Raw genomic sequence first — 16,528 nt, 5'->3', positions numbered from 1 at the left:
TTTTAAGAAAGATGTTTTCTGTAAAATAGACTCTGCACATTTATTTTGATGGAAACTTGATCCAGTGTATGCGATTTGTCCCTTAAATCGCCTTGGTTGAATAAATATCTTGACTTGAACATTTGCTTATGTACATGATTGGAATATGGTCGTTTCCACGATAAACGTGCCGGATTGGACCTCGTTTTGGGTTCGGACTGGACCCCTTGTTTGGCTTCTTTTTTTAAAATCCTTTATGTTTTCGAATCTCGACTTCACTTTATCATATTTCAATTTGATTAGTGTAGCTTAAATTTTTGGACATTTCCAACATCACCATGCTGTATTTTGACGTTTTTGTTTACTGTTATTAAATTACATCGTGCAAACCTTGAGTATGAGATTTTCAAGATTAACATAATATGCTTTGTAACCTGGTATGTCAAATCAAGATTTCATACCAGATAAACGCAGATCTGTTGCATTGTAGAAATCTTTCTTAGACATATAGATCTGCAGACGATGAAAAGGTGTGTATTGTTGTCCCATCATTGAGTTTACGAGTTCTGTGTTTTCTAGGAGGAACAGGACCATCAATGTTCATTTCCTTTGCTTTTTCAACGCCTTCCTCGTAAATCTGAGTGAAAATTGTCTCATATCGAAGATTTTGCCAAGCACTAAATTGTTGTTAATGCCATTTATATGATCATCACTCGCCGAGGCATCTTGGAGACTGAAAAGACCCTGCCAAAATTATCGCTATAACATAAAACCAGGCTGAATCTATCAGTCACTAACCAGCAGACAATAAGCACGTAGTTCCAAGCTAGCAGGCACTAAGGACAATCATCAAAGGACTGAGAGTACTCATAGAAAAATATTTAATTTGAAACCTATTTTAAAGGATTTTTTAAATTTGATTCATGTTTTGAATTAATAAATGTCAATCGCAACACTCATGGGCAACTTTGCTCACATGAGAGGTTGTACATCTATGGTGAATTGAATTCATATCAGTAATTTGTGATGAACGGAAGGAAAGAAATAAAATTGACCACACTTTTCATTTTCTGATCATTTTGAACAACTAGTTTTGTCACCTTACATGCATGAAAGTAAATGCACATTGATGATTTAGCTCAACAGAATATTACGATCTTAGTCATTAAGTACCAATGAATAGATTGATATGATAGGGAAAACTATATGAAGTGGGGTGCTTTATTATCTCAAGCCTGATCCTATTTTCATGTGCACATGCCAATCCATTTAAAATCATATTGCATTCAAAATCTTTTCTGTAAATTAGCTCACCTGAAGAGTGATAACCATTGCTTTCTAACAAAAGAAACAAACAAAAGAAACCTGTTGAGAAAGTGCTGTAAGGAAAAAGGATTGAATAATGAACAATCTAATTAAAATCAGACTTCTTAGATCCGCGCCGTATACTCTGCATATTGTAGCGATTGTAAGCGTATTCTAGGATCTGATTTTAACTAGATTGGAATAATGAAACAAACACTTCCTCTGTACTATCTGGTGAATAATACCTCCATCCGACCAGCGTTATCAAAAATGTGGATTAGCTCACCTGACTTTGACATTGCGCATGACCTACTAAAACAGTATAAAAGGAGTTTTATGACTGCTTTTAGAGCTGTAATCTTGGAATACAATGCAGAAAGAATATCAAGGCAAGGTAAAGGACCCCTAGAGCTATCATTCACGACTTTCAATCTGGCGCTGTAGTGGTACCACCCAGTGGCTCCCGGGGATCAGGACGGACTTGAAGTCCCTATTTCTACTCTATGAGAGGAGACAGGGACAATGTATCCATTGATTGAGGTAGAGAATACTAAGGCTCACCTGAACTTTAAAGCTGTATGGTCCGAATTACAATATTTTTTTTCCATCTCGTAAAAACGCTATTAAATCATCGCAGGTATGTAGTTATGAGGCTGTATGACATATCATACATTATTTGACTTGTTTTAGCCAAAATTATTTGATTTGATTTTAAAGCAATGTTTACAAATAACCGCGTCAATCTGCCATTCCAAGTGGCAGTCACGTGACCTGTTCAAACTTTCAGATCATCGGTGGTCTTATTTGTGTAAAGCTGTGTATTTTGTTACAACAGTACCGTACCATAAGTTTAATAGAAATAAAAATATCAAATACCTCTTAGTACTCCGTTGTTTTACGCTCTTTCAGCCTTAAAACTAGACAGTTGCGTATGAGTTAATACATCATGTTGGGATTCCCCTGACGCGCGTGGGTCTATTTATAGACGTCTATTATGGGATGATTTATATATGTACCACACTATATTTACTTTCTAAATAATATTCTCAGTGTTTTCTTTTACATGCAGATGTTTTCAAGCATGTAATTAAGGGAAAGTTAATAACTTTATAAAGTAATTAATCTGCTTTAAAGTAATAATGTCCAAAAATAATACACGAACATCGGGTCATACAGCTTTAACATTTTCCGTGTCTCGTAGATAATAATAGGGTTTTATGACTGTTTTTAGAGCATTAATCTTTGAAGACACGGCGGAAGGAACACCAAGGCAGGGTAGAGTACCCCTAGGGCTATCATTTACCGCTTTCAGTTTGGAGCTGTAGTGGTACCACCCGGTGGCTCCCCGGGGTCGGGATAGATTGTATTCCCTTTTTGTACTCTACTAAGGGCGAATGTGTCCATTGGTTGGAATGCCGTAGGGGATCCTATTCATTACTCCATTCCAGACAGACGAAGGGTCCGTTATATCTGGAAGTGTTGCTTACCTCGCCTGAACTATGACATTTTTTTGTGTCTCATAGAAAGGATAATGGTTTAATAGGATAGGTATGCAACAGATTCCGTTATGAAATTTCGCGTAGTTCTAACTACACTATTATTTTGTACGAAAGGCGGCAAGTGAAAGGTTAGATAATTAATATTGATTTATGAGGTGGTCACTACTTAACTTGCGACCGCTACTTAATATCTGGTGGCCTCTACTTAATTCAATTGGCAGTTGTCACTAATTGATTTAAATATATAGCTTTGTTATCAAGTTTATTGCTTTGGGGGTCAAAAGGTTGAAGCCCAATGTAATTTCGAAACTTGTTGAGAAATGCTTGTAGACATTCTACGGACCACATATTTTTGCTTGGGAGTTGGGCAAACACGGACCCTTGGATATACCAGAGGTGGAATCAGGTGCCTAAGAGGAGGGAACATCCCCTGTTGACCGGTCACACCCTCAGTGAGCTCTATCTCTTGATCAGGTAAACGGTGTAATCCGTAGTCAAATCGCCTAAGAGGAGGGAACATCCCCTGTTGACCGGTCACACCCTCAGTGAGCTCTATCTCTTGATCAGGTAAACGGTGTAATCCGTAGTCAAATCAGTGTGCCAAGAACTGCTTAACAATTAGTATGAAACACGTCAGACAGCATTTGACCTAATGATAGGTTGTATTGGCAAACTAGATCATCATAACAACCATAAAATTTTCGAAATGCTGACTTTACACGAGACTGTTTAAACCCCTGTAACATCAATTTGTTTGCCAGTAGCGTGCTTCGATTTAAAAACTGATCATACGCAGAACAAGTTCTTGCGTATCGAATCAGTTGAGAGATATAAACACCATATGCATGTGATAATGGAATGTTGCTACATAAAATGGGAAGTTGACAATGGAAAAGCTCATCCCATTTGTCATAAGGATATATCGAATTGAAATATGAAAGCAAAGGATTATTGTTAATATATAAAACGTCGTCGATTTATCTAAATGTCCAATTGAAGGCTGCGGCAAGAGATTTTTTCTTCTCATGTAGAAGCTTTTGAATAAACCCTGCTTCATAGGAATATAAAAACAGGTCAGCTAATAAAGGAGCACTATTCATGCTCATGGGAATTCCAACCGACAGTTGGAAGACATAATCTCCAATCTGAAGAACAACTGAACCAGAAAATACAAAACTTATGTGAAAGATTCTTTAATAAATGTAGATACAAAAATAATAGTCCCGAGGGTATGGTGGAATCACAATAAGGGTCGATATATTGGACATTTTTTTTTAAAAAATCCTTTAACGAACAACTGGTTTGTTTTACGTCCCGTCGAGAATTTTTTCCTCATATTGAGACATCAACGTACCACAAATTTAGATAATTGCTTGGCACCCAGAGCCACAGCAGTGAGAGTTGTATCATTTACCAATGCCTGTTGCGACATTTTCGTTTAAAGGTCATTTCAGAAAGATCCCACTTCTAAAAGCCGAGTGTTTGGCGACGGAGCAATGACTACTAATGTTTAGGTCTTAGGTTTGACGCGGCCATGGTAGAAGCGAGGCTATATATAACTCACGACCTTCCGGATGGAACAAATGGAATATACAAGGAAAACTTCAAAAACTTTTTTCTCAGGACAGACAGTGCCATGCTTAGTCATACATGTATCAATATGCAAGCATCAAATAGTGTAGGTTGAAGCAATAAATCCGCCATATTGATGCATGTATTACTTCAATTGATGAGAAAATTGATTGATTTGATTCGTGCATCAATTCAGTTTATTGCTCTCATCGATTCAAGTGATTCGCGCATCAACATGGTGGAATAATTGCTCGCAACTTTACATTTGGAGATCGGTATAAATGATTTGATGATCTCTCTAATTGAATATATCATTAACTAATTATAACGCTTTTATATAAGGAACTAATGCGAGCAACAATTCAATATTATTGTGGATTTGTTGAATTGAAGATATCTTTAATTATATTCATGTAGTTGCTCTCTCTCTCACTCTAAAAGAATTATTGCGTGCATCAACTGAATCAATGATATCATTAATTCGATTGAAGAGAGCATCAATTCAATATTATTGCGCGCCTTAATATGATTGATTGATAGTATATCGTTTGACGTCCATCTCGAGAATATTTCACTCATATGGAGACGTCAAGCATTAATATGATATCAATAACTGAATTAAATGTGCGCAACAATTCAATTGATTGGTTGTTTTGCTGTTTACCGCCACACACAACAATTTCTCAGTTATCTGGTGGCACCCAGTTTTTATTGGTGGAAGAGAGAACCCAGATACAATGTACCTGGGAAGAGACCACCGACCTTCCGAACGTAAACCTTCTCACTTACCGACGCGAGCGGGTTTGGAACCCGCGCCGACCAGAGGTGAGAGGCCGTGTGATTTAGAGCGCGATGCTCTAACCACTCGGCCACGGAAACCCCTTCAATTCAATTGAAGAGAGCAATAATTCAATTAATGCGCGCATCAATTCATTTAATGCGCTCAATAATTGAACTGTTGCTCTCTTCAAATGATATCATTTGATTCATTGTATATTGTTTAACGTCCCTCGAGAATACTTCACTCAGGGATCTTTATCGTACAACACCTGCTGTGAGACGGGACCTGGGTTTTTGCGGTCTCATCCGAAGGACCGCTCCCATTTAGTCACCTCTTACGACAAGCAAGGGGTACTGAGCACCTATTCTAGCCCGGATCCCACAGGGATGAAATCATTTGAAGAGAGCAACAATTCAATAAAAAAAAAAGGGGGGGAATTGTGTGTTTTAATGTATTATACCTGAGACATTATATGGTGTGTGTGCGTGTGTGTATTTCATTATTATTTTAATACGCCCTGAAACTGATGTTTATTCTTATCTAGCATAATTATGGTATCTTGTGTTTTCATGTTTTATATGTACAATGAGTATAGGTACAGCTTTTAATGTTTTATTTATTTTCTATGTATTATGTGTATAACATTCTTTTGTAAGGTATATATGCATTGTAAAGCACCTTTGAGCGTACATAGTGTATGAAAAGGGTGCTATATAAATATGGTATTATTATTATTAATTATAGCGATCATCAATTCAGCGGAGTGATTAATGCTATCAACAATTTAATTATTGTGCGCAATAATACAGAATTGAAGATCATTAACTATTTGCAGAGATATTTGATGGATTTGTTGCGCGCATCAAAAGAAATTGGTGATATCTTCAAATAATTAAAGATATCTTCAATTATTTGAGTTTATGTTAATTTGGCGCTCCATACAGCAGAACAAAGTTGATTATATATATTTTTTTTAAATTGGAGAAAGCTAAATACTGTAAACCAACTTTTATTTGCGTGTGATAAAATTTCGCGAGATTCAAGAGAACCTCATCATCCATTTTTGTTGGAGAAGCAACTGTCTATGATGTGAAAGTCTAGTCTTTAATTCATCGTGAGGAATGGTCGTGTATAGTGTTGAAAAGTCAATTTTGATGTTATTGATTTGGGAAAAGTTTTGCGATTTCAAGTTTACTAAAAGTTCTTTAGAATTTTTTAGAATCCACATTTGATTTAACAACACTTCTGGCACATGTGGTCGCACAGTAAATTTGAAGTTTCTTCTTCACAGCTGTTAATATTTTCGTGAGGAGCAAAGATAGGGGCTTGGTAGAACCTTTACTGGATCCAGCAATGTATCTTTGTTTGTAAGGGTTTTTATGTAGTTTAGGAATCCAACGTATCTTTGTTTGAATTTCATCTTCTGAAAGGGCAGTTGGAGTAAAAGTATGATTACCAAAAGTGGAATTAATGCCAAGTTCGTTTAAAATACAGTTGTAATAATGAGCCTTACACACAAAGACAATGTTGTTACTAGCTTTGTCAGCTGGAACCAAAACATATTCCTCATGTAACCTATCTAATTCTTTTATCACATCTGGTTTATTAAACAATGTCAGTGAGAGTCAGAATCCCTCCCAAAATAATCTCGATCGCTCTGAAAGAGGTTCCTTATGCTCGTGTTAGATACCAGCGACAAAATGATTTGGTGTCCAACCATCTAATTTTGTTACACTTGTGCGAGTCCACATGTTGTGACTATCATCTTGATTTTGGTCAGCAATTCAGCATCAACACGGTCAAGAGCAACGATATGATCTTGTCTGTTTACAGCAGGATTTTGTACCTCGGGGACATTACATGACTGGTATCTGCAAAACGTTAGAGGCTACAACACTGTAATGATCGTATTGGATTGTTTGTATGGTTTTGACTACGGATTACTCCGTTAACTCAATCGAGATATAGGGCTCACGACGGATGTGACCGGTCAACAGGGGATGCTTACTCCTCCTAGACACTTGATCCCACCTCTGGTATGCCACGGGGCCCGTGTTTTGCCCTACTCTTAATTTTGTATTCTTTATATCGTTATCTTCAACTATTCATAATGAAGCTATAAATTCTGATCGGGAACATGAAGTGAACTTTCGTTTGGAGAAGGCTTATATAGGCTGCAAGCCTGCTGCCTAATCCATTTATGTTTCATACATAATTAAATATTGTTTTAAAAAAAAAACTTTCGTTTGTAGACAAGGTCACAAAGGTGCTTTCATTCGCGTAACGTTTCAGGTTTGAAACAAGTTCAAACACAATTCGAACTCTCATTTTCTTTTTAGAATATGTCCAAACACACAAAAAAGAAAGAGTTCTGAATAAATAATTCCAATTATCAGAAAGAGCATTGTCTGGTTAAAGCTTAGAGGGTGCAGCATCTTTTCGAAAATTTGAATTTGGGATATCCGGCCTGCTTGTTGAGAGGGGACAGTTCTCACAATTTATCCTTTGTGTCTTACAGTACTCCCAATCCCTTTCTTCCACATTCCTTGTCCTTTCTTGCACTTTTTCGAAACGCCCGTCTCGGCATACATTGTGAAATATAACGGAACTCTGCGTATGGTAGATAATACGTTCATAGTGGTTTGGGCCAGGTATTAAACAGGTCAAGATTGCCTAGGAGTTTACAAGCTCATCCAAACATGGTGTCAGAAGTGTAAAAGTCGTCAACATGCCGAAGTTCAATCCCCCAGAGAATTTTACCTTCACCAGGCCGAATGAATGGCTGGAATGGAAGGAGAGATTAACACGTTTTCAGATCGCAACAAAGCTGACCGACGAAATGACCAAATTCAGATAAGTTCTCTTATTTACGCCATGGGACCAGAAGCAGAGGGAATATTCAAGTCCTTCACATTCTCTGATGGTGATGAGAAAAAGTTCAAGAAGGCATGGTTCTTGAAAATTTTGACAAATACTTTGTTCCAAAGAAAAACGTGATCCACGAGCGCGCCAAATTCCACATCCGGAGTCAGCGGCAGGGCGAGTCGGTAGAGGAGTTGTGATTTCAGGGACAAGGGCGACTAAATTCGTGACAGGTTAGTTGACAAGGAACTAAGTGAGAAATTACAGTTAGAATCTGAACTTACACTCACAAAAGCTGTCGAGATTGCACGCAATTCTGAGTTAGTAAAACAACAGATAAAAGACTTACAATCTAAGGACTTAGATGCAGTAAGAGTTAGACAGCACGATGGCCAATACACCAGACACAGTCATAGCAGACAGTCTAATCCTAAGGAAAATTTTCATAGTAACTGTGACAAGTGTAATCAGAAGCACAGTCCCGGGAACTGTCCTGCATCAGGGGGAAATGTTTGAAGTGTGGAGGAAAAGGGGCACTTTAAGGTTGTTTGTCGTAGCAAGCCGAAACATCTGGAGAAAATCCAAGACGTGCGCTCACCAGCTGATTTATTCTACATGGGCTCAATAGACCTGAGTGACTCCGACAATACGGATGCATGGACAGTGAAATGAAAGTGTGTTGTAAGTACATTACTTTTAAGATCGACACTGGTGCCGATACTTCTGTGATTACCGAGGCCACATACAATTCTTTACCAATAAAGCCGAAACTGCAGACATCAACAAAAACTGAATCGGAAACTGTTTTTATCTGATTTAACGCCTAATTTTACACAAAGTATTCAATGGTGTTGTACATGTATAATATAAAAAGCTTTAAAAGAATAAACAATACATCATATACATGCAAACGCACTCTACATATACATACTAAACTAAAAACATGTACATTAAAACTGTCTAAACAAATGTGTTTTCAATTTGGCTTCGAAAGTATGTAAAGATTTGGACTGTCTTATTTCAGCCGGTAAACTGTTCCACAGTCTCGGACCAATGGTTCCGAAACTTCTATCACTGAAAGTTTTACGCCTGTTAAAAGGAACAATGTAACAAATCTCAGAAGATTGAGAGGAGCGCAACTTTTTAATTGGTACCTGTTTCGTTAAAAGTTCTGTTAAATACAAACCAGTTGTACAGTTCAGGAGGGTCAGTAGAGTGTAACGGGATGTTCGTTGCTAAGACCTCTCACAAGAACAGAGAGTTTTGTTTTAAAGTATATGTGCTTAAGAACTCTAATAATGGTTCTAATTTACTCAGTCTAAGTGTGGCACACCGCATGGGACTTGTGATGAAGGTAGAGGAAATTCGGGATGTGTTTGGTACACATGGATGCGTTAAGGACCCACCTGTCAAAATAACTCTTAAACCTGGAGCTTTTCCATATTGCGTCACAACAACACGCAGGATCCCTTTTCCATTGATGCCTTAAGTAGAGGGAGAACTGAAGCGAATGGAGAATGCAGGAATGAAAGTCACAGAACCGACAGATTGGTGTGCACCAATAGTGACTGCATTCAAGAAAAATGCGGATGTTCGCTTGTGTGTTAATCTCAAGAAACTGAATCACGCAATTAAGCGTGAACATTTCATGTTACCAAACTTGGATGACATTGCACCGAAATTGAGCAAGGCTACAGTCTTCTCAATGCTTGATGCTAGTAGTGGTTTTCACCAGATACCCCTAGCACCAGAGAGTTGTCACCTTACAACCTTTATAACTCCCTTTGGACGATATTGTTTTCAGCGGGTACCTTTCGGGATAACGTCAGCACCTGAAATATTTCAGCGTCGTATGTCAGATATATTAGCAGATATTGATGGAGCAGATTCCACCATGGACGATAGCATTGTATACGGAAGTACAGTGGAGGAGCACGACGAGCGTTTGGACTTTGTAGTGGACCGTATCAAAGAAGTTGGTCTCAAACTAAACAAAAGTAAATGTGAGTTCCGGAAACAGAGCATTGAATATTTTGGACACTTGATTTGTTCAGATGGGATCAGTCCATGTCCGGAGCGTGTGCGTGCAATTCGTGAATTGACTTCACCGACAAATGTAACTGAAGAGAATATTGGGAATGGTGAATTATCTTTATGATTTTTACCAAATCTCTCCACAGTCATGCACCCTCTTATTGATCTTTTGAAGAGTGATTCAGCTTGGATATGGGACAGCCCCCAGGAAGGAGCCTTCAAAAAAGTGAAGAATATGCTAACAGAAACACCTGCCTTGGCATTCTATAATTCTTTAAAGCCAGTCGTGATCAGTGCAGAGGCCAACAGCTATGACCTAGGAGCTGCCATATTTCAGCAGTTCGATGGTCAACTTAAGCCTATTGCTTTTGCTTCGAGAACACTTACGCCGACTAAAACCAAATATTCACAAATCGAGGAGTGTTTAGCATCAGTATGGGCCTGTGAGAAGTTCTAGCGCTACAACATTGGACTCGAATCATTCAAACTAATCACGGGTCACAAACCTCTCGTCCGGCTCATTAACACTCAAGCTCTAGACAGGACACCACTGAGATGTCAGAGACTTTTGATGTGACTGCGCAGATTTAATCCGACTGCTGAACATGTGCCAGGGAAAAATATTGTGGTTCCCGACATCCTCTCGAGGAGTCCGTTAATTGGGAACTCCGAGGAAACAGATTTATGTAGACTTATGTAGCCATCGGACATCCCACGGAGAAAATCTCTGAATTCATTGGTTTACATCTCCGTCAGCACGTAGAATATTTACCATCATACTTGAAGGACACCACTGATTACCTTAATAAAACACCCTCATCGGGCCCGCCAGACCATACCCTTCTTGTGACCATGGATGTTACTTTACACTAACATTTCACGTGACGAGGGTATCGAGGCATGTAGAGAGGTTTGGAACAATAGGGTAGTTAAATGTCCTTCAACCGAATCACTCATTCAGCTTCTTGAACATGTCCTCATGTTCAATGGTGAACACTACCTGCAAATAGGTGACACAGCTATGGGAACAAAAATGGCACCATCGTATGCCAACATCTTTATGGGGAGACTGGAACGTAGACTTCTACATTATTCACCAGTTAAACCCCTTAGTTGGCTACGTTTTATAGATGACATTGAGATGAAGTGGGTTAACGGTCGTGAAAGCCTGGACGATTTTATCGAGATGGCAAACTCTTTCCATAATTCCATCAAGTTTACTGTGGAAATTTCCACCTCAAATAACACTTTTTTGGATACCACAGCCACATTTAGAAAGGGGGAAATTTAGTTTAATCTTCACACCAAACCCACTGACTCTCATATATACCTTATGCCATCTAGTTGTCATCCACCCCACACTTTCAAAGGTTTGCCTAAGGGTTTAGCTACGCGAATCCGCTGCATCTGTTCTACTCCTACTATTTTTCAAGAACAAGGAACAATCCTCAAAAATCATCTCACTAACAGAGGATATGATCCTTGCAAGGTACAATCCGAGATGTCACGACAGGACCGACAGTCCCTCCTCCAGTATAAAGAAAAACCTCAGAATGACAGGGTTCCATTGGTCACTACGTATCATCCCGCCCTCAAGAACATCAACAGTATTCTGAAGAAACACCTGCCCATTCTGCATACCAACAAACGAATGGCTGGTGTTTTTAAGGAACCACCAATGGTATCCTTCAGACGTCCCAGAAACCTGAAGGACATGGTAGTAAGGACCAAACTGGATAACCCTTTACCCAATGAAGGTTTCAAAACATGCTCAGACCTCAGATGTCAATTATGCAAATATAGCTCAGACACTGAGGGTTTTAGCAATCCTGTCACGGGTCGCAGTTATAAAATATTGGGAAACTTTTCCTGCAAAACCAATAACTGCATATATCTAATCAGTTGCGATGTCTGCCAGAAGCAGTACATAGGAGAAACAACAGACCTTCGCAGACGGGTCAACAACCACCGGTCCTCCATCAGAACCAAAAACGATTTGCCAGTAGCAACACATTTCAATGGCAATAACCACCGATGGGAGGACATGACAGTAGTGGTTATTGACCATGACCCTAGTTGGTCAGATACCGAAAGAAAGCAGAAGTAAAAATTCTGGATGCACAGGTTGAAGTCATTTGAACTGCATGGTATCAATAAACCTACTGATTTCACCAGGATGAATACGGGCTAAACCCTTACTAGATTTTAAGCTTCATCTGTTCATCTGTTTGCCCAACTATCTATTTTGTATTGCTTGTAGGAGTTATGAGATTGATCACTGTTCGTTATCTTCACCTTGCATCTGATCATGTCCCTAACAGTGGTACTATGCCCATTTTTGAACACATTTTTTTCTTTTCAATTCTGTTTACAATCAGCCCATCCCTTTTAATTACTTTGACCTTCATAACCGATTGCTTGCATGTAAAACTCATTTATCAGTTTCCGTGGTTCTATGTTTTTTGCACGTCTACCCTAGACATGATCAGTACGGGAATGTCTGATGTTGATTCAATTTCCTAGGCTGCTTATTCTTTGTTTTTGTTTGGAGTTGGTCCACTTTGTTTATTTATTCAAACTTGTTATTTACATTATCTTTCTCTCAAATTTTGTTCGTTTCTTACTTCATTTACATAGTTTATTTTTATTTATCTTTGGGGGGGGGTGTTGATATTTTTTATTTATTATTATCTTTTATAAATTATTTATTCTTAATGCATAGTTAAAATAGAATCTCTCTGGGTACGAGTTAGCTTTACTATTTGTCAACGTAATGGGTTTAACTCGTTCCACTTTAGATAAATTATCACTTCGTCCATTTTGGATCAGCTCTTTGGACGAATAAGGCATGTCCTAATTCGCTCCACTTTTAACATTGATTGGCAAGCCTAAAGACCAAAAAAAACATGTAGTCTGCGTTGTAAATACGTTTGTAGATTAGTGTAGTTGTAGTGCTAGATGTATTTATATGTAGTTTTTGTTATTATTCTATGTTGATATTGGCCACATTATGTAATTCTTTTCGTTTGTCCTGAAGAAGGGACGGGTCGTCCCAAAAAATTTGACAATCTGGTTGTTCGTGTCGTTGGTCATTTTAGTGCTTTGTATATGTATATATGATTAAATAAAAAAGCGGAAAAATATGCAGTTCCAAAATATATTCAAATCACTAGCGCTTTCTAGATTTTAACATCCATCCTCAGGTGCAAACTCCGTACAGCGTCAAATTCTCCGGGACTACCTTCCCCTATAAATAATGATATATTGGAGCTGTAGCGTAACGGAATATACTGAGCTGACCGGAGCTTGCCTCAGGTGAATACAAATATTGAATACAGAGTTGTTTATCTTGGAGACGTCTATTGTGACGTCATGATAGTCTTTGCCATGATTCCCTAATCGATATATAAATACGAAGCATCCAGAGGAATCCCCAACATTCTAATAGAAAGTAGTTCCGGCTATTTATATTTTCGATGGAATACGATATTCCAATGCTTTTTCAAGCAATGAAAAGGCGTGTAAACATGTAAAATTAAATGATAGAATATGCAGATACCAAAATACTATACACCAAATCATAATGTTCTGAGATTTGAAACACATTTCAATGTAACAAACAAGACTTTCCAAAGATATTATAGATGAAAGTTACCTCTCCGGGTGAAAAACATCCTGTTGTCATTCTACATGCATGTGATATTTTCTATTTATTATATATTTTGCACATATCAGAAAAGCAGTGTCACCTAAGTGCACATTAATTGCTAGAACCGGCCGAAGCTGAAAGTAAATTTCCAGATATGAATTATGAAGGCCTGCTCCGAGATTCGGTGAAGGCGTCAGTTCAAATATTCAGCCAAGCCGAATATCAGCCGAGATTAGTGCCTAGGAGAAGTAAGCATCCCCTGTCGACCGATCACACCCGCCATGAGCCCCTTATCTCTATCGGGTAAAAGGAGTAATACGCAGTCAAAATCAGTGGATAAAGAACTGCCTAACAATTGGTATGACATACGTCAGACAGCATTTGTCCCAATAACATGTTGTATTAACAAACGACCATAGAATTTACAAAATAATGACTTCAAACGAGATTGTTGAAACCCCTGTAACATCAGGTTGTTTGTCAGTAGCCTGTCTCGATTTAAAAACTGATCATACGTAAAACAAGCTTCTGCGTATCGAATCAGTTGAGAGACATAAAAACCATATGCAGTTGATAATGGAATATTGCTACATAGACATGGGAAGTTGACGATGGAAAAGCCGAAGTTATCCTATTTGTCATAAAGTCGAGTTCTTAGTTTGCCGTTAACATTTGTGTTTAATAAAATATCTAAGTAGGAAGCAGATGTGGAAGACTATATGGTGTCTTTTATTTCGAGTTCACTGAAATATATCGAATCAACGTATGAATGAAAATGATTATTGTTCATATATAAATCGTCGTGGATATATTTAAACGTCGAGTTGAAGACCACAGCAAGATACTTTTTCTCCTCATGTAGAAGCTTTTGAATAAATTCTGCCTCGTAAAAATATAAAAGCAGGTCAGCTAATAAAGGAGTACAATTCGTGCCCATGGTAATTCCAACAGGCTGTTGGACGACCTGATCTCCAAAATACTACTAAGATATTGTCAATGAGGAACTCCAGCATATTTTTAAAAGGACTGGTTCACTTTCTTGAAATAAGATTTTTTTTTATGTTGAAAATATAACTCATATAAAGTTGGCAACCAAATTTTTGACTTTTTTAGTGCAAGGATAAGCCCTAACTATGTGCTATGCAAACAAATCTAGTCTGTTTTATGTATACAAACTAATGAAATGTTAATTTTGTTATTGAAAGCATTCAAATTTTATACAGACATAAATTCTAATTTTTAAATGATACATTTTATCTCTGGAATACTTGAAATGTGATATATAATATAAACTTAGATCGATAATAAAATACTTTCAAATTTTTGTAAACAATATCATACCTCAATCTTTGTTTACACAACAAACAATAAACTATCTATAATGAGCTTCTGTCATGATGTATGACCTCATTTTTTGTGAAATCTTTTAAGCACATTAGACAGTAGACTTTGATCCTTAAAAGTGAGAAACAAAATTTTGGAGGAAATCGTGAATCAGTCCCTTTAATATCAGCTTCAGAGTACTTGTGCGTAAAATCAGAGTGGTGTTTAACAAAGTAATTTTTGAAAGGCTGATCACTAGATATGGATATTTCCTTTTTCCATTTTTGTTGAAAAAGCTTTCAATTGTCTATTATGTCAAAAAGTCTAGTTTTTAATTCATCGTGAGGAATTGTCGTGTAAAGCGTTGAAAAGTCATACGTTTTGATGTTGTTGATTTGAAAGCAGTTCTGGGATTTCAAATTTACTTAAAAGTTCTTTAGATTTTTTTAGAACCCACATTTGATTTATACCACTCCTGGCATGTGTTGTGCCACAACAGGTTTGGCCTTTCTCTTTCACCATAATAATAAAAATGTACTACTCCATCTGAAAGTTTATTTTAATTTCTGAATATAAACGAAGTTTAGCAAAGTGTTTTACACATTTTAATCATTCATTTTGAAAGTCAGAAAATATATATTTAAAAAATTCACTTATGTCACTGTAGCAAAGCAGAAATTTCATGTACAGTTTACATAGTTTTACAATTTTGATTTTAATTTCATTCATATGTAATTATGCAAAGTGAGTGAATTAATAAAAGTTTTACAAATACCTTTAATTAGAACGCTATTAAAAGTGTCTGTGTTGAATTATTCTATATGTTTCTTAATTAACTATTTCCCCGCCAAAATCATGGTGAGCGATTGATTAATACATGACACATGACTTGGACCGTGGAAAGGTTTTACTAGTTTTCTTGGGGAGTAGACACTTTGTCCCATGCCACTTGATAGAAAGGTAGGAGTAATCTATTCCACTAGGAGTTTGGTGAACTTTTATACATATTCAGCATTTGGGTATGTTTGACTTTCATTTCTATTGGGCGGTATTTACTTGGAGATTCATTTTGTATCTTTATCTAAGTTGGTTACAGCTAACAATTTGCATGTTCAATTTAGATTAGTACAGTACACACATATAAAAGATATAAAACATCAAAATGGCCTAAAGTTCATGATTTTGGTAAGTTAAATACTTTTATTATAATTAGTCTAAAATATAGAGTGTAAATAATTTTAACTTTATAGCTTAATTCTAATAGTTCGAAAGGTTCAGCAGAGATCACTTTGTGAATTAAATTTATGAGTGTTTCAGATATTTTATATTGAGAAAATACGTATAGCATGTATAGATACATGTTATGAAGATTATAAGTATATCATTATGTTTACTGCAATTTAAACATTTGTTGTATCGTGTATATTTCAAAGGTCGTTTAATGTTTTGTATTGCTTTCCCGTGAATTGCATTCCATTGTATTTCCACATAAAATCTCTACTGTTGAGTGAACTATCAACCCGT

Source organism: Ostrea edulis, chromosome 5 (assembly GCF_947568905.1).
Source record: "Ostrea edulis chromosome 5, xbOstEdul1.1, whole genome shotgun sequence".
Lineage (NCBI taxonomy): Eukaryota > Metazoa > Mollusca > Bivalvia > Ostreida > Ostreidae > Ostrea > Ostrea edulis.
Note: the sequence above shows the minus strand (reverse complement) of the source record.